The 24,125-nt window shown below is 38.4% G+C and overlaps 1 protein-coding gene and 1 long non-coding RNA gene across 26 annotated transcripts in view; both read right to left on the bottom strand.

Moving 5' to 3' along the window:
- The window catches only part of LOC122576586 (basement membrane-specific heparan sulfate proteoglycan core protein), a 182,669-nt gene that overhangs the window by 129,016 nt on the left and 29,528 nt on the right, over positions 1-24,125 (bottom strand). The window lies entirely within an intron of this gene.
- On the bottom strand, positions 574-5,567 carry LOC122576590. The gene is made up of 3 exons (XR_006319805.1): positions 4,874-5,567; positions 906-1,021; positions 574-776 (listed from the first exon to the last, which is right to left on the bottom strand). It is a non-coding gene; the product is annotated as an uncharacterized LOC122576590 (long non-coding RNA).

The raw sequence follows: 24,125 nt of genomic DNA, 5'->3' as shown, positions 1-24,125 counted from the left end.
AAACAATTATTCTGCTAAGAAGTTACACGCTAATCGTATGGTCAGGTAATGGAATATCTGTTAACAAGCGCAAGTAGCATGATAGAAAGACGTGATGATTATGCAAATATTTTTAAAGATTTGTTTAGAATTCACGAATATCTCTAATCTGCACACGACAAATAAGTTTATAGAAGTGAAACAATTATTCTGTTAAGAAGTTACACGCTAATCATATGGTCAGGTAATGGAATATCTGTTAACAAGCGCAAGTAGCATGATAGAAAGACGTGATGATTATGCAAATATTTTTAAAGATTTGTTTAGAATTCACGAATATCTCTAATCTGCACACGACAAATAAGTTTATAGAAGTGAAACAATTATTCTGCTAAGAAGTTACACGCTAATCGTATGGTCAAGTAATGGAATTAAAAAATTGACAAAGAGTGGAGTTGGCTCGCAAGAAACTCGTATATTACTCGATATCTTTTATATTTCTTAGAAAAGTTGCTACAAGTTAATTATTATCATATTTAGCTTACGTTTACTCGGAAACTATGTTAAAAAAGAAACAGATTGCAGTGATACCTGTGTCTCAAAAGCCATTCACAAAACGTCCAATTAGAATGTCAGTGATTTAGATCTTGTGAGTTAGATTGATTTTCCTTAAGTTAGATCTGTAATATAGTCGGTTCAAGTTTATCGCAGTATAATTTTTCTCGACCTTGATTTTAATTTCGATTAACGCGTTGTCTGCCACGGCGATCATCGATAAACCACGTCACTAAATTTTTCTGTATAATAAAAGATTATCAACGATTAAAACAATAGGATAAAACAATTTTGATTTCGATAGTCAAAAAAAAAAAAAAAAAATTGCGCGAATACTATTTAATATTTCGCAAAAATTAAACGTTACTTACGATAATGTACTTTCATCTGCTACGATTTCCAGGACAAAGTGTAAAAAAAAGTTTGGATCGCAGTCAACGTGTTAAGGCCAATAACAACTATTAAACTGTCTTCCACCGTCAATTAACTTCAACCGCGTCAAAAAAAAAAAAGAAATATTAAAAGTTCAGCCGAAGCAATGAAAGGATCAAGTTAAAGTGTCAGTGATATGTTTGACTACTTTACCCGTTAAATTGTAAATTACTTCTACTATGTTAAGATAGAAATACGTATTTATCACAGGCTTTTTTTATTGCGCTTACTATGAATGGAAGTCATTAAATTCCACTTTATCATCACGGCTCGCCAAGCGCTAAGGAAAAGATATTAGAACCTCGTTCAAAGGTTAAGCTGCATTGTCACAACGTTCAGTAACGCTCGTAAATTAGGTTTCAGATTATTTTTATCCTGTACGGATAGTTAAGTATTTATTACAATGATAAATGTACACATCGAACGCCACTTCATCAATTTCGATGATTTTTTGATATTTGATAGAAGAGATCAATGGAAGATTTTTTCCTATATATCTCACATCCCGCGTAGTTTCTCCGAGATATTCGCAAAAACCTGCCCACATTGCTACAACGAATTCTGCTTATGGTCGTACATCTGTGACGCAGCGTGTGCGTCGTATTGGTTGTTGGCCGCCGGTCGCTTATCTTCTGTTTATAAACGCATGTCGGACGAGCTTAAAGGTCCTGTGCACATGCGCGAGAGCGTAAGAAAGGTCTGCTATAACTAAGAAGCGAATATCAACAATGTACTGTAATACATCGTATTCAGGTTAGCTTTTTCAAATCCAACCGCCGCCACGTCACATTTCTTATAGTCACGTTGTGCACGGGACCTTTAAGCTCGACCGCCTCTCGTATATAAACAAAAGATAAGCGGCCACCGGCCGCCAACCAATAATACTGACGCTTACGCAACTACAAACGCACGACTATATAATCAGAATTCACTGTAAAACGATACCGACAATTTTTTGCGAATATCTCGCAAACTAAAGCCTACCGCCAGTTATAAGAATACCAGAATATAGAAAAACGTTGTTCAGAATCATGGCCCGACGATATATTAAAAAATCATCGCAATCGGAGAGATTCACCTGTACATTTAGCAAGACAATTATTTTATATAAGAAATACGAAAAAGATTATTTAATAATTTGTATTAGAAATACGAAAAGACTGTATAAATATATGTTAAGCCTTTAATCGTGTTAAAATTAATATAAAATATAATATATATATTTAAGTATAAAGAATTACAAGAAAATTATGAATTTAAGAATACTTAGACTTTGCACGTGTCTGTGAGAACAATCGCGACCTCGGCAGGAATAGTCAAGATAAAAATTACTCTTACATAATTAACAAGATACTTATCGAAGTCTCTGCTTCGTTATACGATCAGTTCGTTCGACTTGAACGTCGAGAAGGCAGAATAAGAATTCTCCTTTGGAGAAATTCACAGGTACAATTTCAACGTAATATACAAAATGTATAAATTCTACTCCGCCGACATCTTCACGAACCGAGCGTCGTTTCTCTCGTACAAGACACCGTTAGCACCTCTTTCACGCCAGTGTGAAAGTCAAGTTAGACTATTGGCAGTTTCGTTTGTTTAGCTCTAGCGACTTATTTTGTTTCGCGTTAGGGCAGAGGAGCAGCAAGGGTGGTGAAATCGAATCGATCCTCTACCGGGTAATCTCGGTTCCGAAACGGTTTCGTAATCGCGAAGCTTCGAAGAAATCGTCATCACCCGATCTCGCCTGTAGAATGTCCATCGAGAAGCCGTGACGTAAACCGTACTTCAGGTTCGTTTAGGTTAGGACGGTAGCGCGGAAAACAATTTTAGGATCGGGTTTCTCAACTATTCAGGGATCACAGGAGGCAGTATGTGTATTCGATCGCCCCAAACGTTGACCTGATTGTGTCACGAACCGCGAGAATATATGTGTGTGTTTGTGTGTGCAGTGAATTTAATCTGCTGGAAGAATAAACTGACAGAAATTAAGTTATCTCGGTGGAGGAAGATTGGAGGAGCGACTGGTCGAGTTGTCGAAAAGAAACGATTGACATTCAATATATACGGTATCTCGAGTCTGTGTCGTGTATTTCTGGATAATGACTCACAGGCGTTTCTCCGCCACGTGCTTTCTCTGTCATTGAGTCACGAATAAGAGCCGAGAGGACGGGCATTCTCGTCAGGTCTCATGTACACAGTGTGCCAAAAGTCGGGTCACGCCTCTCTGAGATAATCGACTTCCGTTAATTTTCCATCGACGTTGTAATTTTGATAATAATTGATCGGTGTAACTGTTTATATAATTCACAGATGCTAATTAGGGCGATTGTTTTTACTCTATTTCTTGTCACGACACAGATCAAAAACATTTTTGGGGGCTCGGTCGAAGCTAAAACAAAGTAGATTTGATAAAAAAGAAAAGAAAGTTATATGAGAAATTTATTGATTTTAATCGCGTCATGGTGTCGAAGAATTCCGATGCAGACATAATTGTTGATTTTACAGCGAAGTCAATTGGTTATTAAAACTATTAGTAGGTCATCTAGATTTTAACTAGGGTTATGGTTCTCTAGTGTCTGATTGACTCATACTATGGTCATTGGGAGGTTACGATTGGTCAAAGCCGCGTATGGTACAAACCTTTGATAAAAAAAATTCCATGTTTTTCAAGGAAATGGCAAAGAATAGTAAAATTTTCGTTATATTATGGTAAGCCTGAAATCTCCAAACGAAACAAATGAGTGAATATCGTAGAGACATGGAACAGGCTGCCAAACTTCCTTGTCAAAATGAAAATTCTCCTCGATACCTTCTTTTATAACCTTCAAATGGGAACCAAGACAGCCACCTACGCGATAACAAACTTTCAAACAAATACAATTTCTCAGTGGAAATCTTGGAAGTGAAAATATATTACCGAATCGTTCAAAAACTATAGAAAAACGGTTGAACGAAGTTTGTTCTCGAAAGGAAGATTATTTTCGACACAAATTTCCACTTATAACCTCCAAATGTCAGATATCTGTGCAGTAGCAGATCGCGAAATGTTAAATATCGAAATTAATTCAGGATTTCCATAAAATTTTTATAATCGATACCAAAATTGGCAAACGCATTCAACTCATAGAACAGAAACTCTTGTCAGCGAAAGCTTTTCCCTCGTCATCGTCAAACGGAAGCCAAGTGAACGCCTCTGTACGATAGCAGCAGGTCACGAAGTGCTTAATTTCTAAATTAAGACGAGTGTGCGATAGAATTACCGAATGAACATCAGTAGAATATTCAACAGTTATGGCAGAATAATTAAGCAGACTTGTCAGACTTTTGAAATCGAAAAGTCTTCGCATCGCATAATTCCTTTCCACAGTCTGCGAATGGCAACCGAGATATTCTATTAGCCGTGTGGCACTTCGAGAGGTTATGAACCCTCTAAATGAATCTAAATTAATACGCATTTAATACGATTCCATCAAATTTTCAACTGGATATCAGCTGGACGTGCAACAATCGCAGAAGAACGGTGGACCAAATCTTCAAATAAAAATTCTTCCAGCCGTTCGAATCGACTTTCTCGACGCGAGAAATCAGCCTGCGAAGATAAACAGTCGGAGGAGCTGTACCGAAGCCGAAATTGAAAGGAGCGTAGAGCACGATGCAAGGGACTCGTGATTTGAACGAGAGAGACGTGGCGCGTCGTCGAGCCGGATGTCGAGGTATAGAGGCGAGGATTTGTCGCTCGGATGTTAGACAATGGACTATTAGGGCAGTTTCGCGATGTAAGCTGCTCTGCAGCCTCTCCGGTAGCGCGAGGGAACCGCGGCCGGACCTAGCAGGGAGAAGAGGGTTGTCGAGAGTGCTTGGCGGCACACCCACGCCCCTTCACTGCACGCTCCTTCCTTTTTCATACCTATTTGCACCGTGGTTCCCGGTCTTGTGGCCGCTTTGTGCGCGGCAAAGTCCGTCCAATTCCTCTTTGTGCCACGATGCGTCTCTGCCTCGTCCTGCATTTTTCTTCTGTGCGCGAATTTCCGCGGAATCGATGTCCTGGTTGTGTATGCCAGGAGTTGGTGAAAAGAATGGCAAATTTCTAGGCCTTCGAGCGTCTAAAATTCCAACGAGGCATCGTTCTCTTTAAGCGCAATCGTTTATGGCAAATGCGATGTAGAACCAAGTTGATGCGAAAGGCGAATTGGAACTTTCTCGTATCAAACGATGATAACCTCGAAACGAATGCACAAAATGGGAAAATTCAAAGGCTATTTTGTAAATGTAAGTCGATATTTACGTATAGTACGTAACAACATGTTGCTGATATTGTTGATTGATATATTGATATTGTAACTTACTTCGAAAGGAAGATGCAGTGTATTTTAATATGTTTCATCTACAGTTTTTGTCTAACTTTTCCATCACATTTCCTATGAATGATTGTGCTTTTATATCTTAGGACTTACAGAACGATGGCTTTGAATTTTACGTGCCTGAAGAGATATTTTGGTACTTTTTTGACCAACCTTCTTTCATGCTGCTTCCGTTCTTTCGGTAATGGATTTTTCTTGGTATTTTTCGAATGAAACTTTAACTAAACCTGGCCTACGTGTTCGTACCCCCGTTTCAAACTCCTGTATATTGCCGAGTTGTTTAAACGAAACGACGAATAATAGTAAAATAATTTACCTAAATTTGAGACGTTATCTTTCTTGTTGTTTGTCGTGGATTATTTTCAGTAATATCTCTTAAGACATTACTGTTAATAGACAATGTCATTCGTTTTCTAATGAAGAATTGTCATCCTTGAATTTCATGGACGTATTTATATATAATTAGCATATAATTACAAGAATTTTCCATTATCGAAATGTGAGATCCGTGTTATTGTTAGGACACCTTTTTTGAAAATGTAGTGCGCACTCCATCGAGTACTCTAATTATTGGTGACAACTGATAACATGGTTTCAATAATATTCGTGATAAATCTCGTTAGCATTTCTCACAATTAAATAATGGAAATTCTGCGGTAATGTGATTAATCAGAATTGACAATATGCCGAGGCTTACTGACATAAAATATTTAGAATACTATAAATTATTCCTTGGAGCCAGAGCACGGAAATACTTGAAATTCTGTACAATGTTTCCTTGAAATCGAAAATATTAACAATTTAGATTGTTTCTTAGAAATAGATTAGCAAAAATATTTAGAATTCTACGAATTATTCAGAATTATATTTCCAAAAATACCTACTGTTCCGTCGATAATAAAATAAAACAGAATGCATAATTCTTTAAAGTCGAGTCTCCGAAATATCTAGAACTCGATACAGTAAAAAGTATTTAAAATTTTGCAGGCTATTTTCCAAATCCAAATTCGTCGGAAAACTGCATCAAACATCGCGTCACTGTTCTAATTTCTATAAACGATCTCCCCATTAAAAAATATTCCAACAATGCAACATTCTTTTAAACTAAATCCCTGCAACATTTAAATTTCGTCATAATAAGATAACATAACATCAAATATATAACTATCACAAATTCTCATTGCTAAATGCAACACATCTTCCTTGCAACTATTCAAATCTTCTTCAACCGACTATCTTATTCTACATCAACCAAAAGTCAAGTGATAAAAATTATTATAGTTAATAGAAACACCAATATTCCTATGAAACAACCCATCACAAATTCTCATTGCTAAATGCAACACATCTTCCTTGCAACTATTCAAATCTTCTTCAACCAACTATCTCATTCTACGTCAACCAAANAGTCAAGTGATAAAAATTACTATAGTTAATAGAAACACCAATATTTCTATGAAACAACCCATCACAAATTCTCATTGCTACATGCAACACATCTTCCTTGTAACTATTCAAATCTTCTTCAACCGACTATCTCATTCTACATCAACCAAAAGTCAAGTGATAAAAATTATTATAGTTAATAGAAACACCAATATTCCTATAAAACAACCCATCACAAATTCTCATTACTATATGCAACACATCTTCCTTGTAACTATTCAAATCTTCTTCAACAACTACCCCATCCTACATCAACTAAGAGTCAAACGATAAAAATTATTATAGTTAATCGAAACACCAATATTCCTATGAAACAACTTATCACAAGTCCTAATTACTACCTGCAATACATCTTCCTCACAACCAGTCTGTTCCCCTTCGCTTAGAATCTATCTTATCCAACAACCAGCCAAGAGTCAGACGACTAAAATGATAGTAATTAAAGCGGCCGTCTGCTACATGATTCCAGCCATCAAAATGATTTACGACAGCACCCTACATCGTACATATGGAGTAACGAGATCGCGACGAGGTCGTGAGCATGTCGAGGGGCACGCACGCTGCAAAAGAAACGGGACAAAGAAGCGGCGCGCGTAAAAGCGATTTACGATCGTGCCCAGCCGTCGCTGGAAAAAGCTGTCTGCTGCTTTCGACCAAGTTAACCGGCTGCAAACTCACGCGTCCCGGCATGCACCAGCCGAGAAGAGGCTTCTGGTTCGGTCGTCGCGGAAACGGCGCCCCAACCGAACCGACAATTCGCGTTAATTGTGATGCGTCGCGACGCGTTTACTCCTACGCGACCATACTCTCTCGCTTCTTCGCTCGTTTCCCTACTCCCCACGCCCCGACACACTTTCGCGCGAGTCCTTTCAGCCCTCTGACTCATCGCTGAATCGTTCGCGCCGCACTGGGACCCTGTCTGACCAGATCGCGCCAGTTCCCACCATTTTGTCCACCTTGGGCTGCTCTTGACTTAGTTACTATACGCGAGAAACTGGTTTCAAGATTCAGAACTGCAATTGCAAATTTTCTCTTTCTTAAGTAGATAGGTTTATTTAATATGTACGGTAGAACTGCATTTATTGGAATGAAAGTTTGACATGGATAGCAGGCGATTAGCTGAACTCTGACTGCTTCAATTTGCTTATCCGAACGTGAGAGATCTCATCATGTGGAGGGAAAATAATAGAAAGTTTCAAAGAAATAATAGAAAGTGAGGAAAATTTGTCACGCTCCTATTATGCGAATTACACAATTTTATAAACCGTTTATTGCCCGAGGAACTCGTACAAACAGACTTGCACTGTATGTGACGAATTGACCCTGCTGTTCTTGTCTGGTCTGTGCGAGCCGAAATGAAAATTGCATTATACGAAAATTTGTGTGATTTCTGTATTCTACATATATTTTGTTCTACTTTTTTTCTATATCCCATGCTTTTTAAGGTTAAAGTATTTCAAAATTTGGAAGAAGAAAAATATCTGGAGGTATACAAACGAGGAGGAGAACAGGTAGGTTAAAGAAACAAAATACAAAAGGAAAGATGTACACCTTCGTGAGGTATAGGCACGTAAGTGCCGTATGATATCTGATTTTTCATTATGAAACCTATTTATAATACTCGACTGTTTCGTGGCTGAACTGTGCCATGCTACGGATCAAAATAACTAGAATTAATCTGTGATTCTTTTCATCTCGTACAAAGGAAACGGTGGAATGCTTTTAGAGAGACAATGGTACGATAATAATCATGATTTTACAATTTAATTTTGTGAAACTTTAATAGAATAACCTTTATGATTTAATAGATTTTCAGCATCAAAATATTCTTGCAAATAAATATCACAAGAGACACAAATCTAATCTGTTTTTAATACTTAATTTCTTAATCTTAAAAAGAATAGTTAATCGGACCTGACAGATTTTTAATATTAGCAGAATTATTTAATACCCAGCCGACATCAGAAATTCAACAACAGTCGAGGAAATACGTATCTGGCATCTAAAATTTCTCATATCTCGGTCGTGATGATCTGTTTATTCGAGGATTGGCCGCTTTTTAATTTGCCACGTCGTTCCGTTTCTAATTCTAAAATTCCAATCATTCTTACAAAAACGAGAATTGCCGTCACTAAAATTGCTTCGTGCTTATTAATTTTGAATTCGTTCGATTAGGAGGCAATTCGATTAACCAAACTCCCGACAATGATATTCTCGAAACATTATTACGCAGATAATATAGCACACCTTATGCTAAAATTGAGTTCGAACGTAAACCGATATTTCGGATTGATATTCCCATTTCTGTTAATATCCGGCTTAAAGCTAATACTTCAAACTAACAAACAGAACGTCGACACTAATACGATGCATAAATATTTCAAGAAGATAACGCAAGCTTGATATATTATAATTTTCACTGGCACTAGACATGATCGTGTCAGGGAGTCATCGCCGTGTCAGGGCAATTCATTTAGAGAAAGCAATATAAAGTTAACGTACAAGTTTTATTTTCGCTAAACAAAAATTTGAAGATCTTCAAGAAAAATTCCTACACTATGGTAATATACAAATGATTTAATTCTTATTTGCATAAACATTGGACACAAGGTTTCCACAGATGATTCGACCAAATAAGACTTCCAAGAATACAATGGACTTCCGAGACGACTAAAATTGAGCACGAGCGTGCACGTGGCGTGTGTTGCGGTTTCGATTAGGCCACAACCAAGACAAACGACAGAATTAAGCGTAACGAACCGTGTCAGACACACGATTGCCTTTCGTTCTTGACTTTGAGGACCGTGGCCCGCTACGACTGTGATCACGAGCCACGTTAGAAAGCAAACTCGACCGATTTCTAACCACTGTGAATTCGACCTGAAATTCTCGCAGAAATTCCTACGTCCACGAGAAATTCAATTCGCTCGTGCCTTCTGTTGCCAGCGCAAACTGCGATAATTTGTTATCCTCGTCTCGATCAGTGGAATATTTTATTATCAACGTATGATGTCACGAACGTCTGACGTAAGACGCGAAACAGTGCTCGTAAACCGTGCCATCAGCAACGTTAAATAGCAACCTTCCAGATCGAGACCCTTTCCTTAGCACATTATTAACTCACCACGTTTATTCGAGTTTGCACACGCATCGACTCGAAACGCTATTAACACGTTTCGCAGATCTGTCCATTTCGCTTAGCGACAGATTTCTCGCTTTCGTATACGTACGCGCGTTTTTCTCCTCTTCTTTGCGACATTCGAGAGTGGAACTTGGAAGATAACAAGTCAATCGATGTGTCTGCGTATTGACTTTTCCCTTTGTTTCGACGTTTAGTACCTGACAGAAAGTTTAACGCATTGTAATACGGAGATACGCGAGTCCTTGAGGACTGTGCGGCTTTTGAATGCAGAAAACATATTACAACTGCAAGCACGCCGGCGATTTACTGATACGCGAACTAATAACGCAGTAATTCCCATTCAAGGGAAACGTTAATTTCAGTCTTCAGTGCGTGAAACAGATTTATAACGATACCATTAAAATTGGAAACTTGCCAAGTCACAAAGGAGTATTTGTCATCGGTGGATCGAGATCATACCCCTGTGACTCGAAAATTTACTTTAGAAATATGCATCAACTGAGAAAGCTTCCAACGATGACTCGATTCGAGTGAAATTTGGAGCAGCGAATAAGCATTTTCCTTTTTTTTTTTTCTTCTAAAATATCTTTTTTTTATAAATTGGATAAAAGTACCACAATAGCAGATTAATCGCGTTTTTCACGTTCAGGCTCTATGTTCTTGAAAATGAAGCCTTAAACGGAAAGATTGTATCCAGAAATTCGAAAACAGCGTAAGTCGGTCTATCAATGTATCGAGCAAATGAATTATTCATCTTATTTAATTCATTACCCATCTTGTTCAATTTTGTTATATGCATCAATTATACATACATTTTCATTATGTATCTAATATTCATAATATCATTACGTAGCTAAGTATCATTATAAATCTGTTTCAATCACTGAAAATTGAAATCAGCGTATCCCTTGAATGGGAATTACTGCGTTATTAGTACGCGTATTAGTAATCGTCGACGTGCTTACAGTTATAATATCTTTTTCGCATTCAGAATCCGCACAATTGTCAAGGACTGGCGATGTTTCTCAGATCACTGTCGTTGAGAAACACATGAGAAATGAAATTCTTGCATTATTTTAAATAAATGTAGTTAGATAGATCTGACTAAGTTAAAAACAGTTATGTCAGTAACACATATAGCGTCGAAAAATTGTATTGATTTAGAACCCATTCTGCTTCAATTTTATCCTGCATTTTTTGCTTATTTTCACATTTATTGTACAATAATCTATTAATTGCTCATATCCATTGGCAATTATCCGAGGTAAAGTATACTTCGGAAATTTTCAAACTTGAATTTCTCGAAAACCAAGCTTTCGACGAGCAAATATTATTCCACGTCTCTTTCCTATTTTTTCACCAGAAATCAATTCCCACTCGCTTCGCATATTACTCCATCTATGTATTGTACTCACGATATACATTGATCGTTTGAACGCTATAATCGATCATATTATATATTAAATATTGGGTTGGCAATTAAGTAATTGCGGATTTTGTCATTAGCTGGTAATGATAAAATCCGCAATCATTTAGTGGCCAACCCAGTATTATATAATATTAATTGTATACCGTATACATTAAATATTGCCAACCCAATATTACATACAACTAATTGTACACCGTATACATTAAATATTGCCAACCCAGTATTACAAACAATTAATTGTACACCGTATACATTAAATATTGCCAACCCAGTATTATATACAATTAATTGTTCACCGTATACATTAAATATTGGTTTGACCCCAATATATACAATTAATTGTATACCGCATACATTAAATATTGCCAACCCAATATTACATACAACTAATTGTACACCGTATATATTAAATATTGCCAACCCAGTATTATATATAATTAATTGTATACCGTATACATTAAATATTGGTTTGACCCCAATATATACAATTAATTGTATACCGCATACATTAAATATTGCCAACCCAATATTACATACAACTAATTGTACACCGTATACATTAAATATTGCCAACCCAGTATTATATACAATTAATTGTTCACCGTATACATTAAATATTGGTTTGACCCCAATATATACAATTAATNTGTATACCGCATACATTAAATATTGCCAACCCAATATTACATACAACTAATAGTACACCGTATACATTAAATATTGCCAACCCAGTATTATATATAATTAATTGTATACCGTATACATTAAATATTGGTTTGACCCCAATATATACAATTAATTGTATACCGTATACATTAAATATTTCCAACCTAATATTTTACACAATTAATTGTATACCGCATACATTAAACATTGGGTTGGCAACTAAGTGATTGCGGATTTTGTCATTAGTGGTAATGATAAAATCCGCAATTACTTAGTTGCCAACCCAATACTATATACAATTAATTGTACACCGTATACATTAAATATTACCAACACAATATTACATACAATTAATTGTATACCGTATACATTAAATATTTGGTCGGCAATTTTGTCATTACCACCTAATGACAAAATCCGCAATCACTTAATTGCCAACCCAATACTATATACAATTAACTGTACACCGCATACATTAAAGATTGGATTGACTTCAATATATACAATTAATTAATTGTATACCGCATACATTAAATATTGGGTTGGCAATTTTGTCATGACCACCTAATGACAAAATCCGCAATCACTTAGTTGCCAACTCAATATTATATACAATTAATTGTATGCCGTATACAATACGTATCGATGGTCCCTTCACAGGTACGTTGCCGTTGAGAAGCGAGAAAAATTGGCGATACATTTGGTATGTATGTTCGCCCTTTAATATAGGCCTGCGGAAAAATAAAATAAAATAGTAGCTATGTATTAACCAGCGATCTACCCCACGAATTTACCAGGCGATTTCTTCCGGAAACCCAATCCTTTTTGCCTGCATAACCGATTAATACCATCCCCCGTAGTCAGCCGGTATAATTTGAAGAGCATCGGCGTCCGAGAGAGGGAAAGGTTCGTGTTCCATTAATTTCTACAGGAATTCCTTGACACGGTGGATTTGCCAGCGCGTACATTTTCCCCGTAATCAATCGCTGATGAGCTCCGTAATGACGATCGACGTGTGCAGGACGCAAGTGTTGGATGGAAAATGTTTGGATAATTGCCGCTTAATTGGAAACACGATAACCTTGGGATATTAGGTTCGTTTGCGGGATGTTCGGCCGGCAACCGGGGAATCACGAGATCTCTGGAGTAAATTACGCGTGCCAGGCCGTTCGTTTCCGCCAGCCACTTTCTATTTTTACAGTATTACACGTGCTATTACGTAAATCGAATCGTACGCAGGCTTCTCGCGCCTCGAGTCGATTAAAATTCGAGAAACAGACACAACTCATGCGACACGTCCAAAGACACGTTCAATCGGATCGGCGTGTAATGCCAGGGTCACGCGTGGTCGTTTCCTTTCAACGTTATCGAGCATCCGTTCTCTTTTCAGCCGCTGCGTGTCATTTTCATTCGCAGAAATTCGATGGTAAACGATTTCAGCGACGGAAAAAGAGAAAATTACCTCTTCACTGACTGTGCAATGCAAATTCTATTCGACTGGAGGTTGGAATGAAACTTACGCGTCGATAAAAAGTCTAAGCGATTTCAGAGTCTCTGTAATGGATGAAGAAGAGACTGTATTCAACGTGTGTATTAAACGCTTTTGCATTCTCCTCTACTACAAGCGAAAATTATCAAGTTCGATCCGTAGTTTCTGAAACGAGTCAGCCTGCCTGTCACGCTACGTCAAGAATCATTCCTGATCCTTCTAGAAAATTGATTCTTCCTTCTTTCTTCCTCATATCCTTTAACCTGCTAACAATGTTCTCCAATTCAACCTACTTCTCAAAATCTTTAAACGCGATCTCGTGTTTTGCTTTAAAATTGAAACCAATCACCTTGTACTATGAACGAGTGCTGACCTTTTCAGATTCTGGCCTTCAAGACACTTTCCACGACCAGTCGCATTTACCTTAGTCCCTAAAATAAAGTTCTCCAATCTAACGTACAATTCCAAAAAATATAAGCGTTCGTAGATGAAAATGGAGCGATCTTTGAACTTTACAAGTTCTAAGAGGTAGGCCTAGAAGAGGGTAGAGTCTTCTTCCTATAGCCTTTCTATACAATTGTCAAGATAGAATGATTCGTAACTGAAACGAATAGTCTATAGATAAACGAATCTTGTAGAACTCTGACCACCAAACAAGTTACCGTGTAACGTTTCTGCTGTGGATGTAAGTTGCTGCAGCTATGTAGCAGGATCGGTGCAAGTAAACAGATAGCAGTCTGTGCTTTGAAACACAGAACATTCGATTCATCCGAGTGTAAACGACAAGTTCGCGAGCACAGAGCTCTTCTTCTCGCCCAACTAATCTCCGCCAGCGCGCAGACCGTTTCCTTCCTGCGATTCGCAAGAGTGTAACCCACTTTTTTGCACGTTCGATCATCAGGCAGACTTATCTACGTCCGTGTTAGACAAGATACCAGCAACGAAATAAAAAGAATCTGTTGTTTCCTCCGCAAGGCGGGAAACACCGTGCGAAGAATAGGAGGAAAGGGACGAAGAAGAGAGATAGCGAGGTTTTGTTCGAGCGACAGCCGTAAATGGCCAGATTATGCATCGACGGATGATGAAACGAACCTTCAGACGCTTTCTCTACGCCAGGCAAATCGACATGGAGAAGCAAGAAACGATTACACAACGCAAAGATCAGATTTCCTGTAAGCGGACTATCTGATAGCAACATGCTTCTTTTTTCTCTGTAAGCGACTTTTAAGCGCCGCGTCCGTTAAAGAATATGATGGGTGTGTAATTACAACCATAATTGAAATTTTAAGTGTAAATACCCAAAGAATTATGGGAGAAATACGTTACAAGCATCATTGAAATTTGCTGCTGCAGATATACTACCAATCATGAAAAACCTATGTTCTACATTTTGGAAACATCAGATGGTATAAGTATTTTTGGATAATGGAATACGTTTTTCTTTTTGTATAGTTATAACCATAATTGACATTTCAGATGCAGATACGCAACCAGTTACGAGAGACACACACGGTGTACTTCCTTTCGTTGGTGCAAGGAGGTTTGCCCGCGTGCAGGGGTATTTTCGCCGATTTTTAATCGTCAATAACTAGAAAACAAAGCCGCAAATGCAATTTCTTTATTCTTGATTTTTGTCTTATTTTGGCTTCGAGAATCGCCTCTTAAATTTCCTGACACCTGTAGCTGAATATCCTGTATATTTGGATAATGAGACGCTTCATTTGTGTGCGTCTGTAGCAGGAACTCTAATCGAGTAAGCTAGTCAATTTTTTCCAGACGATGGGGCTGCTGCGCTAAAGAGACAGCCCCAATTTCGACTTTGAATAGAACAAGAAACACGAAACCGATCTATCAAATGTCGATGAAATGTCGATGAAAATCGAATTGTCAAACGAATTCACAGTTAATTCCACGATATTCGTAGCAATGAATTTTCCTATATTTCGATATAAGATCGATGTCTACCTCTAACAAATATAATTCAAATATCGAAGCTGCTTCCTTATTGTGCACAAACCCTTCAATTTGTATCCACGAAAATTCAGCCATGCAATAACAATCGACAAGTATGGAGTTTTCAAGGTAAAATTACAGATATTGCAGGCCGTTTATAAATGGAGACATTATCTCGGCAGAGGCGGCGATAACAGACCACTTTTGCTGAATTATACCAGCCCATCGAATATTAATATCCTGTCGGCTGAGATGGAACCGGTTAATCATTATTCTCTTGCCGAGCTCGCGGTAAGTTTACTTAATTTAAAGCGTTTGCTTAATTCGTACAATCTTCGACGATAAGAATGTACTTATCCCCGTTCGGTTGCTCCAACTATCGTGAATCGTGACCTGTCCTGATCCTATCTCTTGAAATAAAAAATGAAAGAACAAAAATCCCCGATTAATGCAAATTCTCGGAAACGTTTTTATAAAGTCGAAGTCCCGCGGGTACCGGCGAACAAATTCGCCAAGATCCCAACACTGTTGTGCGTTAATACAAACGTGACGTCATCGCTCGATTATATATAGGTCTATTGAGTAAGTTCGATCGCGTTTCTTTAGGTCGGTACCAAAGGTCATTGCTTTTGCATCGGTCTTATCTAACCAATAGCGTGTCGTATGTGGAATATCGTATACTCAAACGGAACTGTGATTAAGCGTGCTTTTTTCTCGAGGCTTTTCTAATAAAAGTCTGACGGTATATATATAGAATAATATATAGAGTATGCATAATATATAAAGAAGAAGATATCAAAAGTGAGTCAGTGATGACATTCGATGACGCAAACAGACCTTTAATTCCACGTGGTTTTTTCGAGGCATCTAATAAAAATCTGTTTATATATATATATATAATAGTGGAAAAATTCAACAAGTTTTTTTAATATACTTTTTTATTATATATACACAATAAAATTATATAAAAAGATTTAGAAACAGCATGCGATACAACACGATAAGAAATTGTTGCACGACCTTTAAATGGAAAAATGACTTATGGACAGCTGTATGTTGGAATGAAACGTGCCTTATTGAAAAAAACAACGCTGCCAAACCTGATTCAACGTAAATGAATAGCGGCCGACATAGCAATTAGAGTATCTGGCAAAAATTTTCAAGCTGAAGAAATCTGATTAACCGCCGATGCGTTGCGCTTTTCACTGTGCATACGGTGTTTCTCGTCTCAGGAATTACGTAAATTGAATGTGCCGCGGCCGGTGTCTCTCTTTTCGACTTTTTTCCACGGCGTTTCTCTTCGTCAAAAGACAAGATCCGGTCGGCCAGGCCTCGAAAAAGGGGTCACACGCCTCGACAAAACATGTTTTCTTGCGAGAGAAGAGACGATAAGCGAGCCAGGCGTTCGACGAAATCGTCTCGCGGCTCTTTTTTCGCGGAATATCGGCAAACCAAATTAATTCTCTTCGTTCTCTTGCTCTCGCTTATGTTTGATCTGCCTCGGGCACTTCGCAGCGAATTCGCGCTGCCCCGTCTACCGCCGTTTGCTAATTAATTGTACCGGTCGATTCAAACGTAGCTTTAGAAATTATAGACGCTCGTAATCGTCGAAATAGCAAACGCGATTACGCTCAGTATTTTCCTTCTTCCTTCGCTTTCCAATCCCTCCGCTATTTTCCTCTTCTTTTTACGTAGTTGCACATTAAAGTTACATCTTCTTGATGAAGAATTTAGTTGAATTTACGAGTATTTTAATTACATCCAACAGTAAGTTGTAAGTATACTTTCGTATGTATCGCTATCGTGCAGAAGTATTTGGACACCAGGTACAATCTAATCGAAACAAAGGTATCTCTATGAATTTTCAACATCGCGATAGAAGAACCTTTCTCTCCCACTAATTCTTTGCTTTCTCTCATAACTGCGATATTTACATGGTCCGCTAAATTGAGACTGAAGCCAGGAATACAGCTGCATCGATCAAGTTCTCTATTTATCTGTAATAAATAGCTGTCCCGTCAAATCTATAAAAACTTCCCGAACGTAAATGCAAACACACGTTCCAATTATCCTGAGACCTCAACATTGAATAGATACGTTTAAAGCTGCTCAAACTAGGCGTATCGATACAAGTAATTTTCATCCATCTTCGATTATTCCTCTTTTATCTGCTTCACGCTAATTCGTTATTTTTATCGATATCTATCGTTGAGGTTATTAGATACATAAACAGTGTTACCCTACAACTGAAAAACCCCGAAGCCAACGTCGCCTGTCTACTGTTTATAGTCTGCCTTCGTCCCAGTCTTTTGTTTATACGCTGTGGATGGCTTCAGTGCTTGAGAAAACTAAAAAGACCAGATGTAGAGTTTTCATAAAAATGGTGACCACTTCAACACCTATTAATTAACCAGTGATATATTGTTGCCTGAGATAAGATCAGAGACAGCAATTAGTATATACAATGATTAATGAATAGCAATTTCGCCGCATGTGTATCGTTAAACTGTTAAAATTATTCCATTCGTTTCTAACTTCGTACAAGTGTCGATTCTCTTCTTTTCTTTACAAAACACAATTCTTATAAAATTTCATCGTGAACTGCGACGAGTGAGCCGTATCGGCCAGCTTCTCCTCGTACGTACGGCCACTAACAGCGTAGTCTGAGAATCATAGGAGCGTGTCAGACTGCAGCGCACCTTGGCCAGGTTAAGTGATCCAATTTTGGCAAGCCTCCCCTGGTTTATTCTGCTCTTCCTCAATGAAACCGCTCGGAGATTCGCCCAATAAAAGCACTGACGAGGACAGCGGCTGATACAGAGAAAGGAACGCCCTAGTGGGGCAACGTAGTGAAAGAAAGCGTAATGGAATTGGGGCACGAGGTGCGTGAGGAGCCGGGCCGCTCCGTCTCTCTGCTATTTCCAGCAATTTCGTCACCGAAAAACTGCCGTTGTTCGGCAGCACGTACGTACAGAGAGACGGTTTCTATAAATACGCACTTACGGTGGTCTCCTTTGAAATATGCAAAACCAACTGACCGCTACAGTTCAAGGAGTGAACTCAGCGCGGCAAACTTAATTTATTGGATATGGATATTTCGTAGTAGTTTCTTCTTTTCCGCATCCTCCTCGCATAGCTGGCAGAGAACGTGGCGCGCGTGTCTATGCAACAGATAACGAGCTGCAACAGTTATCGTTGGCAAATAGAATAATTGATAGCTGGTTGTCGAGCCGTAACGCGATAATGCAGTCATTGTCGGGCTATTTCGCGCTTCATTGCCATCGTATGACTGGGAATCAGAGTGGCATGAGTGAGTTCGCTATTCTTCTCGTAGAACAACGCTGTATGTAGATCTCGCGCTCCATGTAGATCTGAGTCGCGAAAATGTATCGCTTTGGAGGATAGAGTCGTAATTTGATCGATTAATTGTGAAATATCATTTTTGGAAGCTGCAGTAGGTGAACGAATCTGCTCGAATTGCCCCACTGTGATTTTAGACATCGCGTACGTGTAACATTGGGATAAAGTACAGTTGAAAATTGATATATTATGAACTTTTGTGCTGACGATCTTTCACCATTTATTTATTAGGTTGTCCCAAAAGTTTCTTTCGGGTTTCATTTCCTCTCTTGTCGTTTCGTTCTTTCGTCTGTTCTATCGAAAGAAAATGTATCATACATTAATTCAATAAAATAACACAAAGGGAGAAATGTTGTGCATTTATTATTTCTTTATAGAACGAGAGAATCTTTTGTGGCGGTGTAATATTAATTGCTCTAATTAAATACATATTCATCTTGTAAAATTACAGCGTCTCTTTATGCTTCTCATTTTAGAAACCTTCCTTTTTTCAGCCAGTACACCATAGCAGGCGAGTAGATATCAGCTAACGGCTGAATAATTACATGCAAAATCAAAACTGAGGTTTTCTTACAATTTCCAGATCTAATTACAGCACACCGGCACGTTCTAAACCACCGTGAAACTTATGCAAACTAAATTTTCTTCCTCAATTTCACCGTAACCCAAAGCAGAAAAATCAGATCCAATGTAAAAAAGAAAGCTGCTGCGCTGTAAAATTAATCTCATAAAATGGTATTCAGTGAAGACAGCAATTAAAGAACGCGAACGAAACGCCGTTGCTTTTCGTTATCCTAGCCTTAACCGAATATAAAAATCAGCCACGCCCGTGGACGTAAAATTTGCCAGCAAAACGGATCTCGACACAGTTACCAGCGCATAGACAGAGCCAAAGAATCGGAAGCTTATTCGTGGCTATGTTCTCAAGCTGCAAGCGAAACGGTTCGAACGGCAGGAATCTGTCCTCGAGAAATACCAGGTCGACGATTCGCCATTCTTCGCCGACAGGGAAACGACGAGCAAAGGGAGAAAAAATGAGAGAAACTGAAAAGGGTAGTTGGAGAAGGAAAGAGAACGAGCGAGGGAGAACGAGAGAAGCAACAAAAAAAAAGAGAGAGAAAGAGAAAGAAAGAAGAAAAAGAAGAAGGGGGACGAAATTACGAAGCGGAGGCAGGAAACAAAGAGGAAGAAATTTGATTCATCCCGCTCGACCTGGTCGCACAAAAGACCAGACACACACGGATATAAACAGCCTGTAGCCGGCACAGACGACGGTAATCGTCGTTAACACCTGCAATTAACTTCAACATGGTCGGAATGTGGGACACGCGACCCAAATACTCTGGTTACCGGGGCGAGAAGAAGAAAAAACCAGCAATTTCTTTCCCTACAACCCCGATCATTTTCGTCCCCCACCACCGCCTATTTCTCTACAAAAGAAAGCTCCGCTGAGACGAGTGGAAGAACGTATGCGCAACATTTGTTGCTCTTTCACGTGACCTTATTCACTGGGGATTTTAATTGTCGTTTTTTCGGATGCTTGGCGACGCGAGGGATTTTTATGGAATTCGGGGTGAGATCGGTTCGGGGTGAGACAGCGTTGCGCAGTTGGAGGATCGTGGGTGTCGCATCTACCAGATGTTTCGAGAATAGAAATTTAGTGCAGAGGTTCAAGGAACTGGGTCTTCCTGGTTCAAAATATCGGATTCTGCCAGTTGAAGATAGGCGAAGGAAGCGAAAGCACGCGACAATTAGAAGAAAATTCTTCCGCAGGCTCGAGGAACGTTCCCCTAGATTTTCAACGATTCGTTGGAACCTCTGTCGTTCGTCTGGAAGCCGACAGACAGAATGTAGAAGGAATCTAAGTACGTAGAAAGCTTTCCCAGGCCGTAAAGAATTCCTTCGAGTACAGGATTCTAGGACCTTCTTAAACATATCTAGAGAGTCTGAACTTGGACTGCGACGCTTCATCCATTTCATCAAACTGACCACTTTTTGCTGGCTAAAAGACCTAATTATTCGCAAGCTGGTGCAGTCCCGATGATCAGGCAGAATCGCGTTTCTGCGAAAGCAAAGCAGCTCGATACTCGACGAACGAAATACGAAGAAACAAAAACGAAGAAACCTGCAGACATTGAAAAGTTCGCTAGTTTTTAAAGAATTTGTCCAAGTCTACGAGGTTCTGGAATATTCAGCAACTTCGACTTGAATTTTTCATCGATATTCCGTCAAATTAGTTGCTTTTTACCGACTGTACGAGCTTAGACGATATTCCTGACCATTTGAAGTCCCGCGCGGTCCCATAGATCAGCCAGAATGCCGTTTCCACGGAACCAAACTTGGTCGACACGGGTTAACCGGCATAGCATGCGGCGTGTCGCGGTTTTTCCTCGATTTCATCGCGCGTTAATGAGCGCACGCACGTTTCAATGGGCGTCGTGTCGGCCGTGTCAAGTATCGGTGGAACGCTGGCGTGACGTTTTTGAAAGAAAAAAAGGGCGACGAGCCATGGCAGACGCGGTGAATAAGTTTCAAACGGCTGTGTCTTGCCACATAATGACGTCTGCTCGCGACTTTAGCCGAATCGTTCGAGCAAACGACGCGTGAGATTCGAGGAACGAGGGACTCGTTTCTTCGTCGAACCACTGTCGCGACGCTTGATTCCAGGGGCTCGTGATGGCATCCGACTTGTGTCGTTTAACGTTTAACATCCAACTCTGGCGACAGACAGTATACAATAATCTCGCAATATGATATGGAATATGATTTCATAGGTCAAATCTCAGCTACGTGCATCCAGCATTTAAGCTAAAAGTTAATCAAAAGCTAAGTCGAATCCTAACCTAAATTTACTAACCGAGTACAAGATTTGTATTGAAATTAATGTCGATTGAATCTTGTTCGGCTGATAAAACCATTCTACAATAGGCTACATAACCTGAAATTTGATCCAATAGCAATTCTATTCCGAATCTAGTGGAAATCTATTATGTTTGACAGTTTGAAAAAAGAATGATAAGAAGGTTACCAAATCCTAACCTAAATTTGCCGATCAAACGAAAATAAGTTTAGCCAATTTGTTGAGAATTCTTCGTGACCAAATTTTGTCTGATATTAGTTTCGAAGTGAATTCTCGGTATAAGTTGTTCGTGGAAAGGTTATGCATCTCTTTTTTGAAACGCTCTGTAGAGTCTGAGCTAAAGATAGACGCGGCAGAGGGAATAGCGGGAACATGGAGTGCTCACGCCTTGTAATTCCTGTCTCCTATTTGGTCGACAATTTCTCTGGCCACCGAGATTCGATCAATCCCACGCCACTCGTTAATCGGCTGTCATTAAATCCTAAGTAATATCGACTAAACTATTCCGGTATCGATCGAATATTAACCCAGATATGCTCACTATCCTTGCAAAAGGATGACCATGAGGTAATTTTATCGTATTTTCCGATTTTTCCAATATTCTTCCGAATGAACGTATATTTTAAAGACTAACTACGGACGATGCAAAAATTCAATTAATGCATCCACCTTAGTTTTATAACGAAAAAAAAAAAATAATATTACTCTGAAAAATACATTTAAAAAAATCGAACGAATCTGAGTTAATTTTGAACTTTGTTTTTATAAAAGAAGAATTAATGATGTAAATAAGAGGACATCGATTAAGGAAGAAAAAAAAGAAACGATAATTAAATCGGAATAAATATGCTGCGATTTGCTAGTCCAGGACAGGCAACTAAAAAAGAAATTGTAACGTTATAGCGTTATAGAGCACACGTGACTAATAAACTTGTTTTTTTTTTTTCTACTAAAGAGAATTGAGAAAAGATAGTATGGTGATTCATCCGGGAAACCGGTTTTCAGGTATGGTAAATAACGATGATCGTCGTGAAAAGGTAATATTAGAAAATGATGTCGATTTCCTGGGAGGATGAACGAGGCCAGGCAAAATGTGTGAACAGCTTGTCAAACAATTACGCAATTATATACCGGTGATGTAAAATTGATTTCTGATTATTGGTCGGCAGATAAGTGGATGGAAACATTTACACATCTGGGAACCGTTTCCTTCATCTACTCGTCGTCAAATTATCGAATGCTTTGACAGTTTGTCGATTACCCAGAGAGTATCTTCATTTTCCTGACCTCTGAAAAAAACGAATACTACAAGTGAAATTAAAGAAAATATCTGCAAGTTCTCGATACTTGTTCTCAGATAAGAAATGAACAAATTAACTCAACTGTTACTCAACAGCAATTCAACTAATCTCGACAAGTTACTCAAGGGAACTCAACGAGTTACTCAACACAAATAAAATCCAATACCAACTCAATATACATTAAGAGAAGTTCAACATTGACTGAAAAATAAGGCAGGTTAAACTTAATAGCTGTTTAACAAGAATTCAGACGTCACTTAACATCGGCGTAAGTATAATTTAAACTTGGTAAAAACTCAATGGTAACTCGAATACTATTTATGACTCGTGATTGACTTAACGTTAATAATTAATCCTAATTTCGATGTTCACAATCGTGATCACGACTCAAACTTCGCTTAACATTGACCCAAGAGTAACTCAAGTAAAACTCAACAGGGACTCGACAATAACTCGAACATCATCTAACATTGATTCGAGATTGAACTTAACATTAAATAACCATCTCTACAATAATTCCTGTATTCGCGATTATGAGCACAATTTTAAATTCAATGCCATTTTCGTAAAACCAAAGTTTCAATTTCTCCAGACTTAACACTGACTTAAAGTTGACAGAAACATTCCAAACTTGGGACTCAAGTTCTCAATGGATAACGACACAATTACGTTCGGTCAACTCTATCACATCCATCTCTTTTTCTTTTATATTTTCCTATACTTTACAACTTGTCGGTATAAACCAATCAAGTAAATTGTTATATTTGCGGAAGATAGCACGAGAATGGAATCTCAATGGATCTGAATTATTTCTAGTTAATTGCCTCGTTTCTTTTAAAACAAACTCCATGTTCTTTTCTCCTTTGTATCAGCAATCAGCACTGAAGCGTATGACTGAATGTAGTGGCTGTTGCTCTATTCTTGTACTGTTTCTGCGATGTATAGGACATCAAAGCATCGTGCAGCGTTTTGTTTGACTCACATCTCGGTACATTTGTCATTCTATAGAGTATTTTTAAAAGTAATTGACGCGAGAGACACACCGGCCTTATTATTATTTTATAAATAAGTATTTTATAACACAGTGACAATGTTGACTTTCTGTCAAGTAGCCAGCACATGCTTTTACAACTTGGATTAACTTGTCTCGTC

This window comes from Bombus pyrosoma, linkage group LG16 (genome assembly GCF_014825855.1).
Source record: "Bombus pyrosoma isolate SC7728 linkage group LG16, ASM1482585v1, whole genome shotgun sequence".
Taxonomy (NCBI): domain Eukaryota; kingdom Metazoa; phylum Arthropoda; class Insecta; order Hymenoptera; family Apidae; genus Bombus; species Bombus pyrosoma.
This window is presented reverse-complemented; position numbering and strand designations above follow the sequence as displayed.